At 40.9% G+C, this 14622-nt stretch overlaps 1 protein-coding gene across 6 annotated transcripts in view; it reads right to left on the bottom strand.

Annotated features, from left to right (window-relative positions):
• Positions 1–2345: 2345 nt before the first annotated feature.
• The window catches only part of TPBG (trophoblast glycoprotein), a 37108-nt gene continuing 24831 nt past the window's right edge, over positions 2346–14622 (bottom strand). For 4 of the 6 annotated variants that reach the window (XR_010388259.1, XR_010388261.1, XR_010388263.1 and 1 more), the window contains 4 exons: positions 11733–11853; positions 7753–7892; positions 7594–7664; positions 2346–6055 (listed from right to left, as the gene is read on the bottom strand). The gene's annotated coding sequence lies outside the window, so the exon portion shown is untranslated. The remainder of the gene's footprint in view (positions 6056–7593; positions 7665–7752; positions 7893–11732; positions 11854–14622) is intronic. The other 2 variants (XR_010388260.1, XR_010388262.1) reach the window with 2 other exon arrangements.

The following is a 14622-nucleotide window of genomic DNA, read 5'->3' as shown; positions in this document are numbered from 1 at the left end:
GGTGCTGAAGCAGAAAGGATTAATGCAGTCTTTGACTATGCAAGCAAAGAAGTGGTGAATTGTAGTAGGATGTAATCTTACCTCAGTACACGGTACTGGTGAGCCTGGTATTAGAATAACAGACTGGGATTCATTAGCACTAACTTGGGAGAGATTAATCTCATCTCCAAATAGATATCCAAGCTAGGCCAAGGTGAATTATCTGCTAGCAGAAGACGATTAGAGGTCCTTTTAGAGGTTTGCAGTCTGGCAAGACATGTTCCATGTTTGCTTGCAGGATGCTGGAAAATTGGACACTGGTCAGAAAAGACCATGAAATGATTCAAGAGCAAGAGAGCTGTAGTAACAGACTCAATCTGTTTAGTTTATCAAAAGAAAACTTGGAAGTGACATGATTACAGTGTGTTTTGAGAAGAGAAAATGTGAGTCCTAAAAGGTTCTTCATTATAACAGACAAAGGTATAAAAAGAACTAATGGCTGGAAGCTCAAGCTTGTTAAAACAAATGAGATATTAAGAACATTTGTTTTTGTAATCAATGAGAAACAAATCACCAAGGTTGGTAGTGGATTCTTCATTTTTAGTTGTCTTCAAATTATGACTGGATGCTTCTCTGGAAGATACACTTTAGCTGAAGACAAGTTATTGGGCTCAATACAATCAATCACTCTTTATTTGTTGTTAATGTGAGTACTAAATCTTTTCAGCTGCTGAAGTTTCAGAATGATACACTACCTGCAGATCTTACTCTCATTTCTTTTCCTTCAAAATACTAAATGTAACTTTTTAAAATTTTTTCAGCAATGACTGTGGGAGGAAATGTGTCTGGGGAACTGCAGTATAATAAATAAATAAATAGTGCATGTAAAATACATTTTCAAATGTGGCTGTACATCCCCTCAAGAGGTTTGAATCTAATATTGGGTCCAAGCTGAACTTTTCAAGTCTGTCAGCAAAATTCGCACCAATAGACCCAATAGTCCGGATTCTGCCTTTACTGTCCTGAAATACTCAGGAATGTCATGTTAAAACAGCAAACACAATAGTAATTTCCATTATTATTCCAAGCAAACAAACTGCTTCAGAATCAGTGGAAATAATGAAGATGTCTTTGTATGGCTTTGCGGGCTGTATTGCTGTATTTCTTCACAATAATGCCCCCTACGTCCTCTACGATGACCAAACCGTTGCCTTTGGTCATTGCTCAGCTTCCCCTATGTTATCTCCAGTTTCCCTCTTCCTACGGGCACACAGGGTATCCCAAGTTACCCAGCTCCCCATGCCCATGACACTGCTTGATCTCCATCGTGTCCCCTCGTCTGTGCCAAGACAAGGGGCTGGGCGTGCATCCATCACACACGGACTGACTGATCACACCACCAGTCTACTTGAGGTATTTGTGCTGACCAGGCTGCCAGTAATAAGCTGGATTCACTCTACAACCTTTCCCTCAGCGTAAGACAGTAATTTAGATCTCCCTCATCTGCCCTGCAACTGACTGGCCTGAAATTTGTCAGAAATTATTAGTCATTGATATCTTACCTTGCTGTCAGGCTTGGTTGCGGTCAGCATGTGATGGATGGACAAAGACAGCAAGATCGCATAAGCTGTATTTCCCTGGGAAACCAGGCCAAAAACAAATAAGGTATGTGTTACAGAGCATACTGGCTTAACTTTTCTGGCTTGTAAATGTGTTTAAACCATAAATCTTCCATGGGAAGCAAGCAACAGTTAGTGAGAACCAGAACACAATGAACTCAAGATGAGTTCAGGATGATATACGGAGTGTCTGTCCCTCCAGAAAGTGATTTCTACTTCTTTCCACAGACAAGTACTTTTAATATTGTTTTTCCTTGAGTAATAGCATATCTCATACACCGTTAGATATTACAAAATTTCCTAGAAATACACAAATGGATTTCAGAAGCTTCATTTTTCTACCACTTATAGTCTGAAAAATATCAATGTTTTCCTTCAAAAGGCTGAAAAGTCTGAGCTGAGTCTAGAGTTATGTGAAATCTATTCTTCCCTCTTTTGTGCTTTCCCTGAGTATCTGTATATGCGTTCTTGTCATCAGCAGAACCTACAAAGGTAACCGAGCATGGAGCAATTGGTAAGATCAGACCCTAAACCTGCAGAGCTGGCAACTTCTGCTTTAAAAAATTGAAGTGGAGGTAAAAGGAGTCTGTGTGATTCCCTTTGTAGGCTAATTTAAATTAGCTCTAAGGTAACACATTGTTAACAGTGGATTGAATTACTAGTTTCTCTACTAATATGAGAAGCATTAAGAGTGCAAAAACAATGAAATCAAAGGCATGAAAGTCTATAGTAGGCTATATGAAAAATAACTTTACATTGTGAAAATCCTTTTTGGTAGACCAACTTTTCCACATTTTTCTGCAAAATGATCGCTAAAGGTGTTAAAAGTACAGATAATGAATGCCATTACAAAATCAACTTTTAAAGCAATGTCGATTAAGAACCTCAGGAAACACGGGGCTTAGGAGGAAAGGATTAAGAAACAGAGCCTTGAACCTCAGATAAGTGATTTAAACAGAACTTGGATTTGAATGGATAAGAAATAATTATCACTGTGTATAAATAAACTGACTTTCCAGTTTCCTACACAGGACTAACTGGCATAGAGAACTGCTTGGAGACAAGTAATTTACTTTTGGTATTTTATATTCACTTTCATATTTTTACATGGTTGTATTTTAAAAGAACTATTGTCATGAAAATGAAGCTTTCTTCCTCTGTTTTGTTTGATTTTTGACAAGCAATTTTTTAAAATAAATTTGTCTTTCTCTGCCCATTAACCACTTTTTTTTCTCTGCCAAACTCACTGTCAGGAGCTAGCAAGACAAAAATATTTCATGACAGTGATAATAGCTGCTATCTCTAGCACAGCTGGCATGCTGGATGATGTTCTCCTAAGAAAACCTCACCCTCTGAGGAGAAAAGCAGATTTTATTTTCATTAAGTAGATCCCTTCTATCTCACACAACCTGAGGAAATTTGGCTTTTTTAATGTTTATCTGTTCCTTTTTATTTGATTTTTAAAAACAGTTATTTTGATAGCACCTGTTTCTGGTGGCCAAGTTTTTGGCTAAAAATAAGAAATAAAGAGCAGGTGTAGAAGAACCTTGAGGAGCTCTTCCCCCAGAACTGAAACAGCTGCAGCAGGAGCCTGCATCAAAGTGTAAAGTAATTTCCTATGAGTGAAGTAGAGTAGGATCTTGGGCGTGGATCTCCCACATCCTAGGAGCCCAGCAAGGACTGGGCTGGTTTTCCCTTTCAGCCTGTTTGGGAAAATATTGTAAGACATTGACACCAGATCCACAGAAGTACTTACACTCTACATTCTCACTGAAAACCTAAGTTGGATTTACAGGCCTGATGTCTTAAGAATCTGCCTTTTAGTTTAGCCTTGCCACAAACTAGAACTGCATTTGAGATCTCAAATATTTTCACAGGAAAGAAAGCAATTCTTCCAGCTCTCAAAAGAGTCTATGCACCTGTGTTAATCACATACTTGCCACTGAAACAAGGCCAGTTGTGATCAGTGCCACAAAGTCCAGCTGCAGGCCAGCCATTAGCATCAATACCAGGGGAGATACTGGAACCAGTACTGTTTCACATCTTCATTAACGACCTGCATGATGGGGCCAAATGCACCCTCAGCAAGGTTGCCAATACAAAACTGGGAGAAGCAGCTGGTATACCAGAAAGTTGCATTGCCATTCAGAGAGACCTCAACAGGCTGGAGAAATGACCAGAGAAGAACCTCATGGAGCTCCACCAAGGGAAATGCCATGTCCTGCCCCCAGGGAGGAGTAACCCCCGGCACCAGGACAGGCTGGGCGCCAACCAGCTGGAGAGCAGCTTGGCAGAGCAGGCCCTGGGGATCTTGGTGGACAACCAGCTGACCATGGGCCAGCAACGAGCCTTTGTGGCAAAGGCGGCCAACAGCCTCCTGGGCCGCATGAGGCAGCGTGTTGCCAGCAGATGACAGGAAGTGATCCTTCCTCTCTGCTCAGCCCTGGTGAGACCCATCCGGAGTGCTGGGTCCAGTCATGGGCTCCCCAGTACTAGAGAGACATGGATGTACTGGAGAGAGTCTAGTGAAAGGCTTCAAACACGATGAAGGGACAGAAGCATCTGTCATATGGGGAGAGGCTGAGAAAGCTGGAAAGGCTGGAGAAGAGAAGACTCAGGGTAGATCTTCTCAAAGTGTATAAATACCTGACATGGAGGAGTAAGAAAGACAGGGCCAGACTCTTCTCAGTGGTGCCCAGGGATGGGACAAGAGGCAATGGGCACAAACTGAAATGCAAGAAATTCCTTTTAAATGTAAGGAAAAACCTGTTACTGTGAGGGTGTTTGAACTACAGCAAGTTGCCCAGACAGGTTGTGAAGTCTCCATCCTTGCAGATATTCAAAATGCAGTGGCACATGGTTCTGGGCAACCTGCTGTAGTTGACCCTGCATTGAGCAGGATGATTGGACTAGATGATCTCCAGAGGCACCTTCCTACCCCAACTATTCTGTCATTCCTGTTCTGGACATTCATGTATAGGATTGCCCAACCAGTTTTGTCTCCTGGCACATTTTAGTGGTCCATAATAAATAATATGAAATATAGTATAAGCAATTTTCTGTTTGTTTTTAATATCATTTTCCTCTATCTTTTACTTACCCACCACAGATTTGCATGTGGAAATCTCTAGTCAACTCCAATTAAGTAGATGTCAGGCAGGCAATACGCATTAGGCCTAATACAACACTTGTAATGTGAAAATATTATATAGTGTAAGAGCTGACAGTCCACCCTTGGGAAATATGGAAATTGGGCCTAGAGCTTCAGTTTAAACTTGGATTTTGCTTGTTAAATTCCCAGCAGGTCAGTGATACAGCACATACGCTCAGATAACCAGAGACAAGATATCTTGAAAATGACACCTTGTTACTTACAGAATGGAAAACATGGGATGAGCTATTAACTTTCCTCCTCCTTCCCCTTCCTCCTGTTAGCTTATCTATCCCATTTTTAACTCCTTTATCTATCAAGGGAAGAAGAAAAAAAATAATACATATGCTTTTTATTACCGTTGCTGTGACATGTTACAAGCACATACTGAGACTGGAGCCCCTCGTTAAATTCTGGTGATAGACTGCATTCAAATGCTTCCCCGTCCTTTACAATGTAGAAGTGACCTTTTCCAGCCACTCACCATAAATGAACAGAAGCTGGTACAAAAACAGTGCCAAATAATTTTAAATGGAATAGAAAGCCAACGGTTCATCGTGTCCTGTTCTGCAGGTGAGTCACATGTAACTCCCTGTCATGGAGCAGGGCTGTTTGCTTTTGCCTCTCTAGTGGCGGACCTCAGGGTGTTTTCCGTCAGTCTCTGTTGGTGTACTGTGCCATTGCCTCCTGTCTGCATTACAGGTTCTGTTAATTTTCATTTAACCTGTTTCTAGTAGGTGCAGCCCCTACGGCACGTGCTCCAGGTCCTTGGCTTGAGGAGCACTCTGTTTGCACACAAACATTGGGGACTGTTTGTTAAACTGAAAAAGCAGCCAGTCCCTAGAAATCACAATATTGGTTTAAAATCCCTTTGATTTAAAGAATAGTTCTATGTTCTGCGTTCCTTTAAGATATGCTGACTTCTGCAGGGTTATCATTTTGGTGATCTCATTTTTTTTTTCAGTTGGCTTGCAGGCTAGAAACTCACTTTTTAAAAAAGTTATGAACTAAATTTTCATGCAGCTTCTTGATTCTGTCACTAGGGCTCCTCGGAAAAGAAATAAGTATCACAAAACTTATGAAGGTTAGCCGAGAGTGCTTGATGCTTTCTTTAAGAGGGATGGATCAGAAGTTCCTTCCTATGGCAAATCCTAAGTGGTTATTTGTTCACAAGGAAACTCATGTTGTTCCTCTTCAGAGTGCTACCTTCCAAACAGTAGAATGTGAAACACTTCTGGGTTTTTTTCCTCCTTTCCATTCTGTGTCCGTTATATGAGTGTCTCACTTCCTCTCAAGCTCTTTTGAACTGTAGCATTTATGAAAAAGAAAGTGCAAGTTAGAGCTCAATGAATAATGAAAGGAACTCTATTACAAATATTTTATTTAAACATTTTGGGGAAATTTTCCTTGTATAAGCTGTGAAAGTAATGAAAAATGAATAATTTATGGGAAAAATAGCATTAAATGCATTGAATGAATTACTTGAGGATTATTATTCAATTATCTTTAGGAAAACAGAGAAATGCCCACATGCCATGCTTCTAATCTGACAGACTCCTGCTTTCCTCATACCAATCAAATCTCTGTGTTCAATTTGAGGTGGTTATTCCCAAATATTCCACTGGGCAAAAAGACAGGTTGGTAACTATTACTAAAGATGATGATTCTAAGAGAAAGAGGTACCTTGCTCTGTGAAGGTGATAATTTCTTTTATCAGCATCTTGCACAGTTGCAGAGCATTATGCTGAGTGGTCACTCTCACCTCTCTGCTCCCAGTATTGCTGTGAAATGATCTGGGGAATCCTAAGCTTTGACACAGCTTTGGGAAAATCTCTTAGTCTCAAATCCTGAAAAGCCATCTATATATATACGTGTATATATATATTGTATATTGTATATATACACACACGTATATATATATTTTTTACTCTTGTATTATGGACTATTGACCTACTGAGGGCATACTTTCTGGAGCTAGCAAGAGCAGGAGTACTCATGTAAGTATACCTATTGATTTTGCATTTTGAAGTCTTGATCTCCCTGCATGTCAGTCTTCTGTCGGTAAAAAATGCTTAGTAGGCTTTCCTTTCTGCAGTCCTTTTCTCTTGTCTATTAAGACAGTGATGTCTTGAGAACAAGGATTGTTTCTGTCCTATATATTTGTCTATCACCTGGTGGTGCAGTGGAACCTGTGGATACTATCATGAGACACTTTAGCTGAGTATCACTACAGTGAAGCCATGGAAAATGAAATGAAAATTAGTATTATCCATCATAAACCTGGAAGCATTACAAACTAAAATGGCATAGTCTGAAATCGGACATCGGCCTTTGAATAAACACTTGGGATTTGATGATTGACTTCTAGGGGAAACTTAGTACAGGATTTGCAGAAGAGTGCAGTGGAGCAATCTATTTGATATACTTTAATATGATACTAGTTAAATCCCCTGATATTCATTTCTTATTTTGCTCATTTATGCAGGAAGACTCCAGGATTTAGAGTGTATATGTCTGCTCTTCCCTCCAGTCTTCCTTTTTGATCCCCTGTAAAGGGTCCTTTTAAAAACTGGTCACATATGTTAACAGAAGTTGACTGTGGTTAATGGCAGAGAGTCAGCAAAACTGCTTTACCAAATATAAGTGCAACATGCTTATTCAGGGACTAATTAGAGCAGTCCCATACCAGGAGCTCAGTGTTGCTGCTGACGACCGGCTGCTCCCTCCCTGTTCACCCTGCTTGTGCTGGAGAAGGGCTATGGCCCTATCTGCAGGCAAAGCCTCACAACCATCCACAGAATTGGCTCCCGAATCATTTTTGCCTTGACTTTCTCATGCACTTACCTTGCTTTTAAACTCAGCATCTTGCCTTATATTGACATCAAAGCGCTCTCCAGGGCATCAGCCCATTGTGTCTGCAATGAGAGCAAAGATATCCTGAAGAGGTGAGCTGCAAGTATTTTATTTGTACTTCAGGTCTGCCTTAGGATAGAGACATAATACCTCATTACTCCCAGTGTCTGCTTTTGTAGCTCCTTCTTATGTTTTCTCAGGTTTTCTTGCTTGAAACATGCCAGATATTCTCTTGGTAGACCCTCAGAGGACCAGAGAGAGGCAAATAAGGTTGCGGTCGCTGCTGTTGGCTGAAATACAATCCTCATTTCAAATCCTCTTATTTCAAAACTACTTTTGAAGTGAGCAGCAGATTTTCGGAAGCGAAAACCCAAATCTTCAAGGGTGACAATTGTCTGTCATCAGGTAATAAAGAAGTGTGAACTTCTTAACAGTTTGCTTTTTTAATTGATGTTTAAAGCAATTACAACCCTGTCTGCTATAGCCTGTGCCAATGTGATGTAATGCGTGTTGCTCCATAGGCAGGTTGCTATAGCTAATTTTCTCTGGTGTTTTGCTTTGGCATCAACAGCATCCCTCATTAGTTTCTTTATTAGTATATTTAAATACTCTTTTAGCACCATTAAGTCTGAGATGGCTTTATTCTTCGTTCAGCAGTATTTGTGTTCAACATATTTTCTCAGCTCTCCCTACAAGGTTCCTTACAACAGATGTTATGACGCAGTTGAAGGAACGTGAACCAAATTGTAGGTAATGGTCCATGCTTATTTGTTTTGTGTAAGCTGTGGTTTCTATAGCTACTGTACATCTGCTTCGTGCCATTTGTTGATCATTTTCTGTAGCTGTCTCAGTCCAGATATTTAAAGGACGCTGCACTGATTCTGCTCAGCACAGCAATCTGATAACTACTCGACATGTGAACCAAGTTACAAATTTGGAAACATTTGAAAACAGCTGTTAATTCTACATAGTATTTCTCAATCTACTATTAGCACAATGGCCGTGTTACTAAAAATCATAACATGCCCAGTCTCAGCGAAGGACTTCAGAACATGACTAATGGTGAGTGCAATTAGGCATGTTTGCAAGCTGCTGGCTAAATCGGGCTGCTAATGTGGAACCCCAAAGGCAGAGACTGTTTGTATAGTGCATTAATATCACAACAAGACAACATCCCTGGTATAGGGATATGGTTCTGCTGGGATTGATGGAATTATCTGAGAGATGCACCAAAGATAAATTTGACTCATTACTTCTGTTTATCTTGAAGCTTTTCTTCTGACTGTTGAAGCACAGTAGTTGTGTCTTGGGCTTTCAAACTTTGCCTACATTCAAGCAATTTCTTTTTGTCCTAAAATCTCTACTTCTATCTCCCTTGTCATTGAAAATAGTGTTATTTGGCTTTACTGATTTTAAAGAATGATTGTAAGTGCTAATGTTTTGTTATTTTTTCATCATCATTTCTGTGTTTTTTTTTCCTAGCCACTATCTACCAGCCATCCTACTGTCTTTTTTGCCATTTTGTCTGTTCATTGTGAGTTCATTTTTTTAAGAACATAAGGGAGGCACAAAAGCTGAGCAGGTCCATTTTGCCTTTATAGCCTGCTTTCCAAAGGCAGTTGGGCTTCTGTGATCTGTTTGTTGCGCCTTGCTTTGCAATTTTTGACATGCCAGCTAATTTCAGCTGAATTTGACCAAAAGGGTACGAATCTCAAAGGTATTGCCTGTCTACAAACTACTTCACCCTGGCCCCTTTTCCTCCTAGGAGATACCCAAATTAATTCCTCCACTGATGGGAAAAATTAGGTCCTCCGCTGAGGGAAAGGCTGTAGCGTTCCGCTGCCTTACTAGACAGCTGAGAATCCATCTGGGAGACAGTCTCTGGAAACAAGACTGCTTAAGTACTGCAGTTCCCGAACCTGCTTGCTTCAGATGGTGCTAAATGCTACTTTACCTTTCCAGGTGAAACTGAGGGGGTTATAGTCCCTTTCAGTAATTTTTTACAATGACATTTAAGGCATTTCTGGTCTTTGTGGCAACACAATAAAACTTTAATCAGCCTGCAGTGTGCAAAAGTTTCCTTATACGAGTTTAATAGGCTCATTTGTTTAAAATATGATGAGAAGGTACCAGGCACATTAATTACCTTCAGCAACTGTCATGTAATAACTGACTGGGCTTTATTAGTTCATAACACTGGACTTTCTGTCATAATCTGACATTATTGATTTTCCACAAGAAATGAATAAAAACAAATGTTCCCTTACTCTCTGTTTTCTCCTCCTAGCATTTCTGATACTATCCATACTTTCTTTCAGCTCTAGCAGCGCACATGGAGACTGCAGTTTGCTGGGAAGCAAAGTACGCTCGTTACATACAAGATACTGTAGCTCTGAGATAAACATAAAACTAGATCCAGAGTAAAAAGAGAAATCATTTTCTTTATTCTAGGAGGAGCATGAAACCCAGCGAGAAGAAAAGCTTACCTAGCTGCCACTTCGAGGGCAGAGCTGGTTTTCTAGGATTAAATATGGACATTATAATCATGAAACAGATGAGCTTGAGGTAAGCCTAGCCTAAGCAAGAACCACCCAGCCCCCTTTGCGCCGGAGTTAGAGGCGTTCAGACTCGCTCTACCTGTGCAATGCACTGTGTGGGCCATGGTTTGCCTTGCATACAGCACTGCTGCAAAACATATGTGCTCTCACAGGGCTGTTTGCACCCCTGAGAAAGCCACTGGGTGCCCAGGCAAAGGCGACCTCCTTGCAGGAGTACCGACCGAGAACTGTCAGCAACCTGGCTGCTCTCTCCACCTAACACAACCCAGCTATTGTCCGGTTCGTTGGTCCAAGACAAAGCATGTTAAATGGGACTAATTTACACTTGTCAACTAGCGTGTGGGTCTGCATGACAGATCACAGAGCGGGGCAGATAATGCCAATAAAATTGCATTTGCTACATGAGGTAGCAACATTGACTTGGATGCACAGGACAGATTTAATACTCGGTCTTTCATTTTTCTCCTCCTTTAGCTGCATTGCTTCTAATCAGAACATATCATTTGTTAGTCCAATATGAAAAGGTGTTAAATTAGGGGGGAAAAGGGTGCTGATGTTGCTTTTTTTTCTCGGATGCATGGAGTATTGCAGAAATCATAGATATTAAATGAATAAAATACATTGTGGTGCTGTGGCAGCATGATCTGATTTTATGACTCTCTTTAAAGCAGCATATGGGAAGAAAAAGCTTTTCTTTGTAATAAAATGTCATTCAAATATTTAAAGCAAAAGTTTTCTTTCCTGTATATCACTGAAGGGTCTAAAAGAATCCCTGAAGGTTTCCTGCTTGCTGAAATTCCTAACCTCACTGAAACAGCACATCAATCTAATTCTTTAATTATCATGATACCTTACAGAATAGATAATTACAGTTTTATAGACAAATTATACAGACTACCAGTTGCCTGTTAAATTATGCATCAAGAAAATAAATATATATTACATATATTACTCTTCCTCCAATACTGAGCTGCACTTTCCCTGCAGCCAGAGAGACACTGATCCAAAGCATGAGTAGACTTAAATGCATTTACTTCAAGCAAAGGGTTATGACCTGGTTTAACTATATCCTGGAGACTAGCTTGACTGGCAAGTGTGTCAGAGTCTGTAGGGTTGATGCCTTAATCCTCCAGCCCTTTCAGTGATACCTGACACTGTATTCACTTTGTCAGGGCTAGTAAATGGCGGAGTGCCTGATTACCTTTAAATATTATAGCTGTTGAAAGTAAATTATTGATGTACATTACCTCATTTCATTTAAGATAGATAGCTTTTACTTATATTACATTTAAAAATAAATAAAATAGCAGATGGATCAAGTAATCCCAATTTTTTATCAAAGAAAAAAAGTCTAATTGAAACTGTAGATACTTAGTCTATATGAGGATGCTAATCTGAATTAGAATGTTATTTTGTGTCTTTTTTAATTCTTGTATTTGATTTTACAATAAAATCATTGTATTTTCTTCCTGAAGGGAAAAATGGCCAGACACTTGTCTTGGTGAATCATTTGGTGAATTAAATTTGCAAACCATAAATAGATGCTGCATAGCTTAGTGTTGAAATGTTTACCTTCTGGTACAAAGTACACAGCTTCTTCTTCAAGGCTGATTTTTCTTGCTGCTATGTATTTGGAACAGCAGACCCTGGGACTCACACTGAGAGGGGAAAAAATATCTCCTTCTTACTGGCTCTAAGAAAGAAGAAAATGGTATAAGAAAGAAGCAGTCGAGAGTTTTACCTTCATCTAAATTAGGAATACAAAAAAGGAGAAAACAACCCTTGCCCTGGAAGCAGAATAAAATAACTACCTAGTTGTTTGGCTGCAGGAGGAAACCTTATGCTACTTATAGCAAGACAGTTAAGTGCTTTGAAGCGGTGCTCCAAAACCACTTACGTATTGCGCAGAAAGCCACCTACCCAATAAAAAAACCACAAACAAAGAGAATATGCCCTTTTTGAAGCTTATGTGCCTGACTCAGAGATGGAGAAAAATGCCTCTATCCATTGAGGATTCACCCACCACAAATCGTTCTTGCTGGTAGGCAACCGCCAGTGTTTGGCCCCAGCGCTGGGCTAATCTCCTATTGCGGGTGTAGTAGTGTGAGGCCGGGGTCCGGCAGAGGGGATGGTGCGGTGGAGCTGGTTTTGTAGCTCAGTGGTGAACATACAGTAGTTGGTGCTCTAAGAAATGCCTGCACGTTTTGCATAAAACAGTCTCTGGATAAAAACTGATGAGGACACCTAGGGAGTGCATGGAGCTCTCCATCATCCCAGCGGAGCAGCGGCATCATGCAGGCTCAGGAATCCCATTCTTCTACCGCCCCAGGGACTGTGTGCCCCTTCCTGAGCCTCTTTGAAGCTCTCAGGCACTTCACAGTCTCTAGCACATGCTGGGGCTCAGAGTCAGCATGTCCTGGGACACACTTCTACTGTCTGCTGTTCTGGGACAATGCATTTCATGCTCTTAGTACCAGAAGTGTTGTGGTTGTTAGTAAGGGTTAGAGAACTGAGAACTGTGTTTCTGTATTTTGGATACTCACTCAGGATGAGTTATCCTACAAGGAACTACGAGGGATCCACACAGGTGGAGACATTTCTCCTTCTTTCAGTAGATGTGCTAACCTGTCCTGCTTCTCCCAATTCAAGGATGCTAGGTTTCCATTCCAAGTTTCCCTGCCTTATTGTGAGAATTAATCATTCTTTTAGTATACATCATTTGTTAGGCCATGAAACAAAATGTGGCATTCGGAGCTAGATCCTGCAGTAGGCTGAGGTCCTGCTCCTGAAACCCTTCCTCCACTTGAATCTGTGGGACAACCTTTTGGCTTCAGAGGGGGTTGAAGGTAAGAGGTGTGTGAGGTTATGCTGAACTGTTAAATCACTTAACCCCTCAGTCCACGCCTGGACCTTTGGCCTCCTCATCAGTCACAGTACATATAAATCATTTTTTTAGAGGGAAGGGCCTTTTTTTCATTTTGTTTTGTTTTCCTGAGCTCAGTTCTGAAGCAAACCAGTTAGATTCCCAGTAAAAGAAAGCCTATATTTACAGAATATTTCACCCTGAGGTTTACTCTGGGCAGAGGGTCTAGGTGTAAAACATACCAAGTTTGGCTCCATTCACTCACGACAGTCTTCTAATATTGTCCCAGCAAGCACTGTACACTGGACTATCCCCATTTCATGCCCAGGCAGGATCACACATACCATTGGCATCATGCTATAAATGCACCTTTCCAGTGGATTGCAATACAGACCTTCCAGCTGCTATTGCGGAAATCATTGTAGTGCAGGGCCAAAGGACAGAAGCAAAGAAACAATAATTCCTCATTAAATAAGTATATATTTTTATGTATCTATTTAGTATCAAGCATAAGCTTGATGATTTTGTGGGAAGGCTGTATTTTAATCAGTAGCAGAGACACTAGTTCATATTTACGTGATGAAGAGGTACTGTGCTTGCAGTAATGCTGCATTTAACAAAGCTGGGCATTGTGGTGCTGTTCTAAAATAGGGGTCTGAAACAAGGGCAGCACCTGCTTCCTCCTCTGCACTTCTTCTCCTGTTACAACATTCTATATAGAGAGCAATTGTTGTTACTTCTGTCTGGTTATTTTTTCGTACTTAATACAAGGGTGGCGAGGGCCTTGTGCCTAGTGGTTGTGCTCAGCTCAGTGACCACAGGACTTGGAAAATATTTCAGGCACTTTCTGCTGAAAAGAAATCCATGTAGTGGTTATGTCTCAATGCCAGAGGGGCACCCAGAGGAGACGTGGGGAAATGACTATGCAGAGTGGGTATGGTCCATCTGCCCTAGTGAGAGTCAGCCCCAAGGGGTGCAGGCACTGGCCACTCCATACTCCAGTTCAACCTGGGGACCAAGCATTGCTCCCTTAGAGGAAAACCTTTAGCAGCGAAGATGTAGACACAGAGACCAATAGTTCAGATGTGCAGAGCTGCCCTCTGAAGGTGCCCATGTCTGTTGATATGACCATAAGTCTTAGAACAACTAGTGGACAACCAAGATGCCCAACATGGCTCAGGGGGATCTGATCAGTGTTTATAAATATCTGATGGAAGGGTGTAAATAAGATGAGGCCAGATTCTTCCCTGTGATGCCCAGTGACAGGATGAGAGGCAGTGAGCACAAATTGAAACAGGAAATTCCACTTGAACTTCACTTCTTTACTGTGGAGGTGGTTAAACATTGGAGCAGATTGCCCAAAAGGGTTGTGGAGATAATGAAAAGCCACCTGGACATAAACCTGGGCAACATGCTCTAGGTGACCCTGCCTGAGCAGGGGGGTTTTACCAAAGACCTCTAGAGGCCCCTTCCAACCCAACTATTCTGTGATTTTATGCATTTCTCAATACTTGTGAAAAGAGGTTTCTCTTTCAGAGACTGACATTTCTCCAGTTCTTTACCAAGAACTATCAGATGACCCTCTAGGTAGTAGTAATC

This window comes from Dromaius novaehollandiae, chromosome 3 (assembly GCF_036370855.1).
Source record: "Dromaius novaehollandiae isolate bDroNov1 chromosome 3, bDroNov1.hap1, whole genome shotgun sequence".
Classification (NCBI taxonomy): domain Eukaryota; kingdom Metazoa; phylum Chordata; class Aves; order Casuariiformes; family Dromaiidae; genus Dromaius; species Dromaius novaehollandiae.
The sequence above is the reverse complement of the archived record's forward strand: the minus strand, read 5'-3'. Positions and strand labels throughout refer to the sequence as shown.